At 40.0% G+C, this 13,740-nt stretch overlaps 1 protein-coding gene across 4 annotated transcripts in view; it reads right to left on the bottom strand.

The window, feature by feature from the left end:
- rad51 (RAD51 recombinase) overlaps positions 1-13,740 on the bottom strand; it is a 135,126-nt gene that overhangs the window by 120,588 nt on the left and 798 nt on the right. Inside the window, exon 1 of one of the 4 annotated variants that reach the window (XM_086018234.1) lies at positions 13,487-13,641. The exons of the other annotated variants lie outside the window; for them this stretch is intronic. The gene's annotated coding sequence lies outside the window, so the exon portion shown is untranslated. Of the gene's footprint in view, positions 1-13,486; positions 13,642-13,740 lie in introns of those variants that run through there. 4 annotated transcript variants of the gene reach the window in all.

Raw genomic sequence — 13,740 nt, forward strand, 5'->3', positions numbered from 1 at the left:
TAATTGTATAAATAAACAACTCGACGATTCGATTTAGATCGTCGACGTCATCGTGATTAGTCGACTAATCTTGGCAGCCCAACTGTAGAGTGGTATCTCTCCTTACGAAATTAATTGGTTCAGGAAGAAATTTCTTCAGTAGAAAATTTTGTAAGTAGAGACGCGTTTTCCCATGGAAATGCCCTAATCCGTTCCAATAGTCAGACATAAATGTTTTGTAAAGCATAAAAATGCATCAACACATGTAACAAATACATGTTACAATTAGATTATTGCACAATAAATATAGTAAAAAATAAAAAACATGTGGTTGTTTACCATTTAATTGCTGTCCTCATCGCTTTTTGCCCTCTTTGGTTCATGTTTTCTCTCAGAAGTGGTTTTTGCCTGGCGTTTTGTAAAGAACTGATTTAATAACGTGGCTACTCTCGAGTTGGGGCGTTATTGTTTGCGACTTGGCACCACGTAGCCTAGTCAGGCTCGATATACAGCATTAATTTTTTCGAACCTTTGCCCTCAACAAAAGAAAGCGGCAGTATATCACGTCATTTTACAAATTAGTTGGGTAATCTTTGCTGTGCGGTGAGCATCGCAGCGCCTGGCTGGAACAAACGCTCTCATGCTCGTCTGACTGGCCCCGCCGCCATCGACCTGCAGGTTCACATCGAGATTTATTTTGGATTTGGTGGTCTTATCGCCGCGAGAGAGTGGTTGTAAGCGAGTTTATGCTTACAAAGCATACAGACGACCTTGTTGTCATCTGCTGCATCAAAATACTGCCAAACGGTGCCGTTGTTTTTCGTTGAAGCTTCAACTGTGAAGGAGCGCCGTTAAACCCAGTCACTCCCTCACTGGTGCGCTGTCGTTAGCCGGGGGGTGCAGCTGACATGAACACGCATCAGCCGTTTTGTTCCCACGGAGCCACGCTCTATGGAGACTGCTCCCCGCGACCCGTGCAGGAGTCTCGCGGTCATTCTTATTAGAAAGACTTTCACCGTTGCCTGGACTTTTGTTTACCCTTACGGCTGGTGTCGGGGGTGCACACTTGACACTCGCTCGACACACACACACACACGCTCATACACGTCAGACACTCCCCTGCATGCTGCCACCTCGGTTGGACACTCGACCAAACCAAGACAGTTCCTTATTGTGCCTTAAATAGCGATTGGTGGCGGAGGAGGACGTCACCTGACTATGGGCTGAACCATTTTTAGCATGTTGTTATGTTTTGTATTCTGATTAAATAATTTAACTGATATGACATGAAGACATTGCAGATATAATTTATGTGAGTTTTTTTCTAATTAGTTAATTGACATTGAAGCTGGACTATTGATACCCAGTATTCTCTTAAAAGGTTTGCCCGGACGGAGGGACTAAGCATATTTAAGGGATTTCACATCCCATTTGTGGGGAATTGAGCTTGAGTAACGTTGGGGCAGAGCGTAAGCAAAACAAGTTGAATTTGTCAAACCTTTGAAATTGTTTTCTTTGGCATTTAATTGTAAATATTTTTTTCTTTGCTTTGGCTTGCTTTATTTTTGTTGTTTTGTCACTTTGGTCATCACTGTAACTATATTTTTCACGTATTGGGAACTTTTGGGGTAATTAAAAACCACTCAACTAAATTTTTTCGACTGTGCCATCATTTCTATTAAGTTTTACAAACGAACCCGTTACCCGTTTACCTTTCTTCCCCAAACTTAGTGTCCCCACCCCCTACTATGTATGCGTGTGGGCGGGGGGTAGGGCAGCAATTCTCTCTGTGCTCAGCTTGTTCACCGAGGCCGAGGCTTGAGGAACAAGATGCGTGATTCTTAATGCAGCATTTAACCAACTAGTAAAATACTAAACGTTTAATAAATCGTAGACGGTTAAACGACTAGTCGTGCACATCCCTATTTTCTACACACATAGACACATACGGTAGAGGTCCCTCAATGAGATGCCAAGAAGATGCTCGGTAATAGCCAATGGCAGAGAAGCTATGAGTATGTTGCGTTCAGGAAACTCTGGAGCTGCGAGTAGCAGCCCATACTGTATTTTTACCTTTCGTATCCTGAAATTTATTTCGTAAGAGGCAATATTTTCCTGTTGAGGCGTTTCGTAACTTGAAAATTCCGTATGAAGAGACGTTTGTCAATAGAGGTACCACTGTATGATCAAACTATAAAAGTAATGGATAAAAAAAAAATAAGGTACTACCACACTGTCATATTGTCAAAAATGATAACCTCGTAAGCTTTGACAGCTTTAGAGAACTATGCTTTCTCAAATCAATTTACAATTATATCAATAACATTTTGTTGAGAGACAAAACAGCAAAACCAGAATCTTTGCAAACAAAACTGCAAAATCCCTTTCTACAATTATATCAATAACATTTTGTTGAGAGAAAACAGCAAAACCAGAAGCTCTGCAAACAAAACTGCAAAATCCCTTTCTGCAGGACAACCTTTGGACAGTCAGCCTTCTCCCATAAACGTTGTGGAACACACTGCCATCAGAAATACAATTCATCTTGGATTTTAAGATGTTAACTTCCAAAACTAAAACTTTGCTAAAGATAAGAAGGAACAAAAACAAAAAACAAACGTACTCGCCAGTAAATGTGTCTTTTGTGTAGTATTACTGAATTATATAATATGTTTTGTTTTTATCTGTTTTCAAGTGAAGGTTTCATGACATACATTGTAATTAAAATACTGGGTTACTGATTATTGAGTAGGCTGGTTTCTTTAGCTTTTTAAATTGATGTATATTTTATATATTGTGTTGTGCTGCGGTATTGTGGAGGAGGCCAACTGGGGACTGAACTGGAATCAACATTAGCTATAACCTCCAGAGATGGGCAGTCCGTCCCAGGGACATCACGGTCCGCCCATCCGTCCCAGACGGACGCCCATTTTGTGGACGGACAGAGGTGAGAAGTATTTTAAAAAGGACGGACTAAGCAAGGACGGAGGTGTGTTTTTGTCCATCCCTCTAATCTTCCCTAACCGGATCAAGTACCGGCTGACGTGTTGTATTGGGTTCTTTTAAAAAGAAACACCACTGTTCTCTTCTCCAATACCACGGAGCAGCTATGACTAACCCTGCACAACACTGTACAGTGTTTCCCACACTATGTTAATACTTGGGCGCGCCGCCCAAGTAAACAGACGGCCGCCCAAGAGGTTTTTAAGAGAATTTAATAAAAATATATATTGAAAAAAAAAAATCCCCCCTCCAAAAAACAAAATTGGTCGCAACTGTAGATAGCGCATGTAACGTTAATTCGCCACCACCAATTGTGGCATGTTCCTGTGGGCAGGTTCAGCGCCAAACTGGTTAAAAAAAATAAAAATAGCGTTGTTGTACTACATGCTGTCGCCGTATTTCCGGAAGTCATTTCATTCGTGCCTGCTTGAATGCTAAGCGCTAAGATAGCTTGCACTGAAGTTGCACGGTCTTAATTTATACTATATGTAAGTCCATGCAAAGAAGCAAGGAGCTGCATGCTGCGCATCATCTCCTCCGATGTGACAAATAAACAACCCCACTAACAAGATAAGGTAAGATAAGAATGCCTTTATTGATCCCACAGTGGGGAAATTTTCATTGTTACAGCAGCAAAGATATAGGTCACACAGGGACGGCGGCATAATGTAGCCATTAATGTATAACATTGACGGCAAACATTCAGGATCAAACCTATGTAAATATACGCAGTAACGTGTAAATACACATGTATATACACACCAGCATACATCTACATAAAAAGTATGAGGAACACTCATTTTGGCCTGTACATAGTACAGAAGAAACATACTCTAAGTAAGTGACAGTGCTGCAGTGCTGTAGTGAAATGTAAGGGACAGCATTGGATAAAAATAAAACTAGACTAACAGTAGTGGGGAATGTTGAGTATTGCACGGTATTACAGTAGTGGGGAATATTGGGTATTGCACGATATGAGCTCAGGGGCAGGAATGCAAAATTGCACTAATGTCCGCCAGTTTGTAGAGACTACACAATGTTCTTGTTAAAGAGTCCGACAGCAGCAGGCAAGAAGGAACGGCGGAATCTCTCCTTTGCACAGCGAGGGTGTAACAAGCAGCGTTTTCACCACGGAGGCGAAATAGTGGTCGCTAAGTGTGCTAATCGCTAAAGTGAAATACAGAGTCGAGAATAGAAACATAAGTGCTTATGTGTACAGTAGACTTTTTACTGAAGCCTGACTAGAACCGCGCAAGGGTGGAGATCCAGCAGTTGTGAACATAAATGTTGTATTACAATCAACACGTATCTAGAAAAAAATAAGGCGAGGGCTCCACTAGCAATTTAGCACACGTTCTAACACCAGTCAGAACTCGCCAAGGGCATAAATAACCCAATCACAAATATTCTCGTCGTGATTTTTACACTTACCATTACTGTTGGGACCAAAACATTCAAATAATACCATGATATGCATTTCAAGCCAAGACCCCAGTCTCTGTTTGAAGCAGTTAAGACTCTAGCAAAAATATGGGGAAAATATTGACTTATGTACAAAGAATTTACACACAAACTTATATTAGCACAAAATGTAAAACATTTTGGGGTTAAAAAATGATTTTTATGCACACAATTGCACGTAAATGCATATTTATACTTGACGGCAAGTAGTACAGCAATACTTGAACCATTTTTAAAAACTTGAAAAAGGACTGCCTCCCTCACAAAACGTCTTTAGTGTCCTTCCTTTTCCATGGCATTTTGTGTCATGTTTGTAAATGATACTGTACATTGTGACTATTTCACTGAAACTTGATTCCAAGAAAATCGCAAATTAAATCGAAATTGCAATATCAGTCAGAAAAATCGCAATACATTTTTTTCCTAAAATCATTCAGCCCTATATTCAACTGAACAAGACACCCTCTCATCACCCCAACCGCTGCACGGCTTTAAACCCTTCGCAAAACTATCATACGCTCGCCCACTCTCTTATGATCCAATGACAGCATTATTTTATTAATATTATTTTTTTATTTGAATACAAAATAAGTGCAAAAAATGTGGTGTCACTGAGTAATGTGGTAACAATCTTTACTCTGAAAATTCACTAGAATGCACGATATGAAGCGTAAAATAACAACAACAAAAATTTGCCCCACGTCCGCCGGCGTCCATCCACCCAAGTAGATTTCAAATCTGTGGGAAACACTGCTGTACAGTGCTTTTTTCATGTGCGTTCCCTTCCTGCAGTATTGTTCTCACAGGCATAGTCTAGTCTGCTCTCTAGTGGACGTCCATATCACTGATGAGCAAGAGGTGCATAGCAATTTTTTGTCAACATTGAGTACAAACCTTATCTCTTTCCATGCGAAGTATGGAACATCTCTAAACTGTAAAAATGTATCAAAACCTGACTGTTCATGTAAAAATATATCCAAAGCTGACTGGTCACACCACGCCAGCTCCACACCGAACACTGAAAGCTATGACCCAGAATTGGAAGACGTTCGTTCTCCTCCTAAAATAATATTGTGTTATATTTGCAATAATTATTTTTATTGCAAAATGCAATAAAAACTGAAAAAGTCTTTCCTGAAAATGCAAAGGTTTTGCAATAAAGCGCAAACTTAAATATTCTCGCAATGTCCCGTGGCTTGCTCTTGGCCGCATCATCATCATCATCATCATCTAATGCACATCACAACAGTCTTGTGTTGGCAGCGAAATGCTATCTTGGTTAAACAATTGTAAACAATTCAATCCACTCACAACACTCCCAGCCAGTACGTGGATGTACATCGGAAATTAGACATATGTGCTTTAAATAATGTTTATGAGTGCACAGATGTTTTTTTGTTTTGTTTTGTGTTTTTTTTTGGGGGTGGGCGAGGGGGCGGACCGAGGGACTGTCAGGACGGAAGCGCTTTAAAAGGACCAAGACGGACAGGGTCGGAGGACGATTATTTTTGTGAATAGAGACAGAGGGACGAGAATGGAAGAGTACCAAGATCGCGGACAGAGGACGGACCTTGGACAAAGAAGGGTAAAGTGCCGATCTCTGATAACGTCATTATTAGGGTGGTCCTTCCAAAGGGGTAAATTTTAAAATGTATATTTTTTCAGCTCCAACCCCCTGAATTTGTTGGAATAGTTGGAAAAACTCCTCTGGTGAAATTTGTTCCAGTTCTGACAAGACCCCTTTTACCCCTTCCTCGATGATCTTGAAGTTTAGCCTCATCTCGTTTTATGGCTGACAAAAGCACAATAACATATCAGTGCTGAAGTTTAAAATGCTCCTGGATTCCTCAATCCCACTGTGTCTAGGGATGGAATTTTCCAAAACCAAGCTTGTCATTGTGGTCAAATATTGTAAACCAAATCAATACATAAGGGTTTTGGTTGATATTTGGTTTTGCACTGTAGTCATGTTGTTATACAGCATGATGATTTGATTTGGTATTTGGCTGAGGTGTTATCTTTAAAACATGGCTGCACCTAAGCAGAATTATTTGATTGCTCCAATTAAAGACATTTGTGGCTCTTAATTTCACTCTGAAGAAGTACTTGGACTTTTCATCTGCCATATTGAGCAAAACAAAAAGTCTGTGAATGAGGCAGTGAATGATGCGTCGAACATTGTGATTGACCATTGCAATGAAGAGACACTACCCTGGCAAAAATAGAATAGCTTCTCAATGAGTTAAGGAATATCAAACACAACAAGGGGCAGGCAGGGTGATGCTCAGGCAATCCCTGAAGAAGTCTAAGAAATGCTGCCAATGCTTTAAACATTGTCACAAATGGAGGAGGATAAGGCATTTCTTTTTGCGACAGTTGTTTTGCGACATTCTACAGAATTCCTTTTTGGACTCCAAAAAGAAGAGTTTTGAAGACCATGTAACAGTTTAACATACAGTTTAATAGACATCCCAACAACATTTAACAGCCAGTGTTAAAGTTTATCAGACAATTTAATATTTTGATGTCAAAACTGGGGAGGCACGGTGGTTGACTGGTTAGCATGTCCACCTCACAATTCAAGGTCGTGGGTTTGATTCTGGCTCCAACCTTCCTGTGTGGAGTTTGCATGTTCTGCCCATGCCTGCTTGGGTTTTCTCCGGGTACTCCGGTTTCCTCCCACATTCCCAAAAGATGCATGGTAGGTTGATTGGGCACTCTTAATTGCCCCTACGTGTGGTTGTGAGTGCGGATGTTTGTTTGTCTCTGTGTGCCCTGCAATTGGCTGGCAACCAATTTTGGGGTGTCCCCCGTCTACTGTCCGAAGACAGCTGGGGTAGGCTCCAGCACTCCCCGCGAAACCTTGTGTGGATAAGCGGTATAGATAAAGGATAGGGGTGTAACGGTACGCTAAATCACATTTCGGTTCGGTTCGTGTTTTAGGAAACTTTGGTTCAGTATATTTTCGGTACAGAAAAATACTTTTTAAAAAATTTTTTTATTTTTTTTTTAAATATGTTCATTTTGAAAAGATGACAAGTAAATGGTAATTTTTTTAGAAAAAACTAAATAAAAGCGAACGATTCGTGTGATATTCTAAGAAATTACACCAGAATAAAAAATACACTAACAATAAAGATCTGTTAATTTTGTAAATAATTAAGACATTGGAATCATTAAACACTCAGCAGCAATAGCCTATGACACACCTAAGTATTCAAGTTAAAGACAAGTTGTCATTATGTATACATGTATACACTTTTTGTGATGGAAAAAAAAAATACATACAATAACAGTTACAACTAGAGCTGCAAACAGCTATAAAGGGCCCTCGCAGACCTGGCAACGTTGGGGTACCGGCACGTTGGGATGCTCGCACATCGGAACTGAGTAATCGAAATTATCACGTGAATCAAGTTACAGCAGCTTTTGTAGTCAAGGTGAGTCCAAACTTTAAAATAAATGCAAAATGGCGGACTTCCTCTTAAGTTTTGCATATGGCACCAAGAGGCTGTTTTGTAGGTCTCCTTCTGTTTTATATCCTATCAAATTTTCGTAGATGTAGGTGCAGCGTGCAACCGGGGACGCTATTTATAAATTTTGTAGGGGGCGGTAGCGAGCCATCTTTTAAAGATTGGACAATTGAATACTTATTATTATTATTATTGATGAATTTACCAAGCCTTCTATGTGTGCAAAGTTTCATGAGTTTTCGTGCATGTTTACATTGTCAAAATCAGCATTGTGTTATTGGCAAAATGGGCGTTACCATAGCAACAGCTTATTGCAAAAAAAAATCATAAACTTTGTGTTTTAACATCATGAAGGCCTAAACACTCTTCCGAGCAATTATGAAGGAGATTTGGCTAACCTGCCAGGAGAGAAACATGAAAGAATAAAACATGTACTTCATTTAGCCAGTAGGTGGCGCTCCCACTACGATGAACAGCTAGTTCGTAGTTGTCGTCAGGTGTAGACTCTCATCCAATGTGTGAAATTTTGACAAGATATCATGTGGATCACATTACAGCTGTTTTTAAAGTCAATGTGATGCCGAATTGTAAATTAAATTAAAAATGGCAGACTTCCTGTTAGGGGTAGCACATGGCTCCAAGAGACTTTTTTGTAGGTCTTTGCCTGTTACATATACCACGACGTTTTCGTAGATATAGGTGAAACGTACAACTGGGGCTGATCTTTATTTTTTTTATTCTAGGGGGCGCTAAGCGAGCCATTTTTTTATGCAATTGCGACGTAAAACAAAAAAAAAAGATGATTTCATCAGGCCTGATGTGTGTGCAAAGTTTTACATTTTTAGACCGTCAAAATTAGCCTAGTTTTATTTGCGAACAGCCCGTTGCCATGGCGACAGCTTTTAATAAAAATCACAAATATCGTATTTTAACATCAGGAAGGTTTACAAAGTCTTCCGAGCAATTCTGAAGTCGACCTGGTTAACTTGCGAGGAGAAAAAGATCAAAGGATAAAACATGTGCTTCCTTTAGCCAGTAGGTGGCACTACCACTACGATAAAAAAAAGTTCAGAGATGTCTTCAGGCTTCGACTTTTATCAAATGTCAGTAGATTTTTAGAAGAAATTATCATGTGGGTCAAGTTCCAGCAGCTATGTTAATCAGAGCAAATTCATACTTTAAACTTAATTCAAAATGGTCAGCTTCCTTTTTGGTTTAGCATATGGCTCCAAGAGACTTTTTTGTAGACCTTCAACTGTTACATATACCACCAACTTTTCATCGATATAATCGATATAAGTGGGGTTGAATTTTTAAACATTTCTAGGGGGCGCTAGCAAGCCATTTTTTACAAATCGCACTAAAAAAAATAAAAATATTGATGATTTCGCCAGACCTGATGTATGTGCAAATTTTCGTGGGATTTCGAGCATGTTCGGACCCTCAAAATGAGCATTGTTTTTTTAGGCGAACTGCGTGTTGCCATGGCAACAGGTTTTCACGAAAAATCACAAATATCGGATTTTAACATCAGGAAGGTCTACAGTCTTCCGAGCAATTCTGAGGTTGACCTGGTTAACCTGCGAGGAGAAAAAGAGCAAAGAAAAAATCATGTAATTCCTTCAGCCACTAGGTGGCGTTACCAAATGTGAAAAATGTTGAAAAATTTGGATGATCTGAGCCAAATTAAAACTGTATTTATTGTTACGTTGAATAATCAGAATTTGCGGCACCGTCAAGGCCACGCCCTTCGCCGAAAAGTCACAATATTCTGCGTAGAGTAAGATCAACGTGTTGAGGCTTTTCTGACACATTTTCAGTCAGATTCGTCCAACAGGCTCCGTGCAGTAAATAGAAATGTAAAAATAATGACAATTTCTGGTCGCCACTAGGTGGCGCTATATGTATAATGGAATATTTTCATATAGATGTCTTCAGGTCACGACTCTTTACGTACAGGTTAAGTTTGGGATTTTTTGGAGCATGTGCAGTGGAGTTATTAAGGTTTTTCTCCTGTATGGCGAAGGAAAGAATTTACGTCAAATTTGATGCGCCGCCCCCGTCATATAGTTTATCGAAAACTCAAAAAAATGTTCCCAGTTGTTGCCCCAGGTCTTAAGATGATATATCCGAAGTGTCAAGTCAATTGGAATAATCTTCTGGGACATGGGTGCAAAAGTATGCACCCTGTAAACGTGCAAAAACAGTCCAAAATTGGACATTCAAAAAGTCATATCTCAATTTCTGTACACTTTAGACTATGGCTGCAATTGACTTTTTTGTACGTCTCGGGGTGCTACATGTGCATGCCAATTTTCGTAGGCCTAGGTCAAACGGGCTGGAATTCTATTTTGTTTTCCTACTCTAGGTGGTGCTACAGAGCCATTTCGTCTGCGTCTTTTACGGCGACTTTAAAGTATCAAATTTTTCGCCAGGCCCGATGAGACTGAAAAGTTTGGTGAGTTTTCGTGCATGTTCAGGGGTTCAAAAATGCGATCATTTGGTCAGAAAAAAAAAAATGATAATAATTTCTACAAGAACAATAGGGACCTCTTAGCGGTCGCTGCTCGGGCCCTAATTATTGCTAACTTTATTAAAACTCTTTTTATAATGAAAAAATACAGTAACTTTAAAAAGTCTATGACATTGTATACACTTTTTAGGCATTGAAATCTTTGAATGTTCAACAGCATAATGTAACGAATTGGGTTATCTGTGTTGTGGTCGGATTTGTGTGTTGCTGAGTTGTGATGTTTTCGAGGTTCATGAATACATCGTACGGCAAGCGAGTGGAGCAGCGGAGAAAAAAGAGCGCGAGCAGTTGTACTTGGATTAATAAAAACGTTATAATTAAACTACTTCTGACGGCATGTTCCTGGAAGTCGCTACAATATGATAAATCTTGCTATTTAAGTTTGACTGCTTGCTTCCTCGTCTAAGAAACATTCACAGTCAGTTAGACGTGCTAGCCGCTAGCCGCAACATAGCCGTCGATTTCATGTAGCAATGTCGGCACACAACTTTTGGACTTATCCACGCACCTTTCCCCATCTGCGATGGGGAACAGGAAAGCCAGAAGGTTCCCAAACAGGAGACCGCAGTGTACGCGGGCACCTTTGAGCTCTGGCTCTTTTCTGGCTCTCTCTTTTGTGTCGCCACTCTCGTCTCCCGCATGCAAACAGTCAGCGTCCATGCGTGAGCTCGCGCTAATAAGTGGGCCGAACCGAACGCAAGTGGACCAAACCGAACATGCCATACCGAAATGTATTAATACACCCGAGTGTACCGTTACATGCCTAATAATGGATGGATAGATGTTAAAACAAACAACAAATTTCAATCATTATGTCACAATTACCTCTGGACAAAAAAACGCACCTTAGGTGCAAAAGGGAAAAATTCAAGGTTATTGAGGAAGGGGTAAATCTTCTGGTTTAAACAAAACTCCACCAGAAGAGTTTTTTCAACTATTTCAACAAATTTAGAGGGTTGGAGCTTAGAATTTCCAATTTTTAATTTTAAGGACCACCCTACTCTATATGCATCACATCAGCTGCAAGCTTGTATCCATGTTTGACTGTATTGTCCCTGTCAGATAAAGATTTATTATTATTCATTCATTCATTATCCACACCGCTTATCCTCACAAGGGTCGCGGGCGTGCTGGAGCCTATCCCAGCTGTCTTTGGGCAGTAGGCGGGGGACACCCTGAATTGGTTGCCAGCCAATCGCAGGGCACACAGAGACAAACATCCGCACTCACAATCACACCTAGGGGCAATTTAGACAGTCCAATCAACTTACCATGCATGTTTTTGGAATGTGGGAGGAAACCGGAGTACCCGGAGGAAACCCACGCAGGCACGGGGAGAACATGCAAACTCCACACAGGGAGGCCGGAGCCGGGATCGAACCCACGACTTCTGAACTGTGAGGCGGACGTGCTAACCAGTCGACCACCGTGCCGCCCGATTTATTATTATTTACATTATTATTAACTAACAACTCTAAAAGTCAACCTCAATCAAAATCATTACTTTCTCAACATAGCAAGCACATAACATGGCTGAGAAGTCACTGATTATCATACTATCCACAGCCATCATTTCATGAAATAAAATATATACCAATCTTGCGGACACAGTAGCAGGAACAAACCTAAGCCTAAACCAGTGTTTAAAAGTGTGACAAATTAAGAGATGTACGTGTGATGGTGCTTTTTAGATATCTAAACGAATGAGCCATTGATGGCAGTATGCAAAATGGCGTCAACCTAATGACAATTGATCACTCTGATTGGCTGTTAGCTAGTGAATTGGTGTATGAGATAGTAGCAGACTATGACTATGAGATAGTATACAAAAGCAAAGCCACGGCAAACAGAATGATAAAGACTGTAATTGAAGAAATCTTTCTATGTGTAAAACATACTTGTTTCTGAAGCAAGAAGTATTTTGTTTGATCTTATGTGCAAAACAAACTGCATTAGTCTGTGAATAATGTTTTGTATTTGCAAAACACACTGAGTTTGTAAATTGTTGGGTGTGAATAAATCATGTTTTCTGTGTTTTTGAGGTTTTGGCATGATTTTAACTCCATAAAATGGTATTATCTAGTAAATTAAGCTCATCAAAACGTTACTTTTTATTTAGACTTGTTCCTGCTTGATTGTGAATGTGATTGGGATTGTTCTGGATAGGTGGACATTTTATTTCATGAAACCCTGACCGTTGATGGTATGATAAAGAACAATGCACACATACTCACACGCAAGCATGGCCACCCCTTACTGAGATGTTATGTCACCCTAGCCACTCCGCTGAAAAATTTCTGACTACGCCCTTGTACAGCAACCTATCAGGTGGGTCAATGATGTGGCCAAGTATTAACAGGGTCAAATCCGATTTGGATTCTTGTTAAAAACAGTGCAGACAGGTCACTCTAAAAATAGGATTTGAGGAGGAATCTAATTTGAAGCAGATAAGAACAACTTAACTACAACTTTCAGGGATACAACTTTTAAAACGGTCATATTTGACCGGAACGCAACACAAGGGTTCATCTTAACATATTGGCAAAATGTTAACATAGTTTGCTTCCTTTTTTCAAGCTCTTTCAGTGACATTGGTGTTGCTCATAATAAACGATTTTAATTTGTCACATACCAACATTACGGTGGGTCACATCACAAGGGACCTTGCCAACTGTGAGTCCAAAAAAGTGCATCTGTTTATCGACCAATTTACGTCTGATTCGAAAAAAAAACGGGCTTTGTCGACTAACTTTGGGCAAAAGTTGTAGAAGTCTGGACAACAACGCATATGTTCTTAAACTTTCGAGGAATGTCAAAGTCGTGATTAAAACTAGGACAACTACGCTGCGCCATTATTAGTGTTATAGTTATATGATGAAAAACGCGAACGTAGTGGATTACAGAAAACGGCGGTTCCACGTAGGGCCACTTAAAATTCTCGAGTGCGTCATTCAATTCAGCTGTCGATGTAACACATCCCCGTACCTACATTTTACAATATAAACAGCGCATCCCATGTTAGAGACTGCTATTTTACCTTCACACAAGCAGGCTGTTGTACTCGATCGAAGACAGATTCTGTTAAAGCCGAAGTCGCAATAATACAGTATACTGAAACACAAGGTTAACCTCGTGAAACAGTTCTGTTCAAAATGCGAGTTTTCCGTTTTTCCCGCTTGAAAACGCGTCAACTCGTCGCATTTGGATTTTGATTGGACGAAGAATGAGTCACAGACATCATGCATAAAATAGAACTAATGCAAAGCTCTGATTCGCACGTAAACGTCGCTG

Source organism: Filicampus tigris, chromosome 20, assembly GCF_054856515.1.
Source record: "Filicampus tigris isolate MCC_2025a chromosome 20, RoL_Ftig_1.0, whole genome shotgun sequence".
Classification (NCBI taxonomy): domain Eukaryota; kingdom Metazoa; phylum Chordata; class Actinopteri; order Syngnathiformes; family Syngnathidae; genus Filicampus; species Filicampus tigris.